This window comes from Mandrillus leucophaeus, unplaced genomic scaffold (assembly GCF_000951045.1).
Source record: "Mandrillus leucophaeus isolate KB7577 unplaced genomic scaffold, Mleu.le_1.0 Scaffold647, whole genome shotgun sequence".
Taxonomy (NCBI): Eukaryota; Metazoa; Chordata; class Mammalia; order Primates; family Cercopithecidae; genus Mandrillus; species Mandrillus leucophaeus.
Window position 1 is genome coordinate 61,156 of NW_012106997.1, and position 2,379 is coordinate 63,534.

Genomic DNA, 2,379 nt, shown 5'->3' on the forward strand with positions numbered 1-2,379 from the left:
ATAAATTTTCAGTAGTGAACTACGATCCTTCCTCAAGTGCATGTGACTTCCCCTACATTCAAGGAGTTCTGGGTCTGTAAACTGGATCAAGTCTTGGAATTGACTGAAGGGCTCCAGATTTATCCTATGAACGAAATTAAGTGAAAATCAAAGGTTGATTTAATACTCAAAATGCAGTCAATGCATTTCACCATATTAGTAAAATGTTAAAAACCATACGATCATCTCAATGCAAAAAACATGCAATAACATTCAAGCATCCATTGCTGATCAAACAAACACTCGGCAAATCAGAAATAGAAGTCTAGTTACTCAAATTCATAAAGGACATTGATGAAAAACCTACAGTTCACATCATACTCAGTGGTGGAAAGAATGAATACTTTCTCCCTAGTATTATGAACTAGGCAAGGATATTGGCTGTAACAACTTCTACTTAACAGTATGGTGGAGATTGTAGCCACTCCAATAAGACAGTAAAAAGACATAAAAGGTATCCATATTGAAAAGTAAAATATAAGACTGCCTTTATTCATACGCAGGGTATACACAATTGTTTATGTAAAAAAAAAAATCTGATAAACTACAAGAAAAGCTGCCAGTTTTAGCAAAATTGCAGCAAACAAGATTAATATCAAAATTTAATTTTATTTCTATAATATAGCAACAAACAAGAGAAAACTGAAATTCATAAGACAGTACTATTTAAAATAGTATAAGATATGATATATTAAGAGGTAGTAAATCTTACAAAAGATGTACACAACTTGAACACTGAAGGCAACAAAACATGTCTCAAGAGGAAATGAAGCAAGAGCCAAGTAAATGGAGACACACACCATGTTCAGGTCAGAAGACTAATATTACCAACATGTCAGTTTCCCCTCAATTTATGTATAGTTTCTTTGGAATTTCACTAGGTTTTCGTAGAAATTGTATCCGGCCAGGTGCGGTGGCTCACACCTGTAATCCCAGCTACTCAGGAGGTTGAGGCAGGAATATTGCTTGAACCTGGGAGGTGGAGGTTGCAGTGAGCTGTGATCACACCATTGGACTTTAGCCTGGGCGACAAGAGTGAGACTCCCTCTCAAAAAAAAAAAAAAGAAAAAGAAAAGGAAAAGAAGGCCGGGCACGGTGGCTCACACCTGTAATCCCAGTACTTTGGGAGGCCGAGGCGGGTGGATCACCTGAGGTCGGGAGTTCAAGACCAGCCCGATCAACGTGGCAAAACCCCATCTCTACTAAAAATACAAAAGTAGTCAGGCATGGTGGCACGTGACTGTGATCCTAGCTACTTGGGAGTCTGAGGCAGGACAATCACTTGATCCTGGGAGGCAGAGGTTGCAGTGAGCCAAGATTGTGCCATTGCACTCCAGTCTGGGCAACAAGAGCAAAACTCTGTCTCAAAAAAAAAAAGAAAAAGAAAAGAAAGAAAGAAAAGAAAAAGAAAAAAGAAGCAGAATAATGTTGGATGTTGGAGCTGACATTATCTGATCTCTAGACTTACCCTAAAGCTATAATTATCAAGAAATTTTGGTTAGCACACTGCATGAAATATATAACATTCGCATTAAGCTAGACATATAGATCAATGTCACAAAATAAAGAATCCAGAAGTAACCCTGCACTTATATAAAAAAAACCGATCAACAAATGGACAATTCAGTAGGGAAAGGATAGATTTTCAACAAATGGTGCTGGAACAAGTGAACATTCCAAAAAAAAAAAAAAGATTGGCTTTGATTCTAATTTGTGCAATATATAAAATTTAATTCAAAACAAATTATAGACCTAAAATTATAAAGTTTCTAGAAGAAAACATAGAAGAAAAGTTTTATCACTTTGGGTCAGGCAAATATTTCTTAGATATGACACCAAAAATGTAGTCCATAAAAAAGTTATAAATTGTACTTTATCAACATTTAAAAAATTCTGCTTATTGAAAGACCCTGGAGAATGAAAAGATAAACCACAGACTGGGAGAAAATATTGGCAATTCACACATCTGATAAAGGACTTGTATTCAGAATATATATATATAATATACACAAATACATCTTATATATGTAATCATATTATACAGGTAATCTTAAAACTGTTTAATAAGCAGAAATGCAACCCAGTAAAAACACAGGTAAAAGATTTGAAGAGACACTTAACAAAAGAATATATTGATTGATAATAAGCAATGAAATAATGTTCAAAATCTTGTTAGTTGTTAGGGTAAAGTAAATTAAAGACAACAAAATGCTACTACACACCTGTTAGAATAGCGAAAAACAGGCCAGGCGCGGTGGCTCAAGCCTGTAATCCCAGCACTTTGGGAGGCTGAGATGGGCGGATCACGAGGTCAGGAGATCGAGACCATCCTGGCTAACA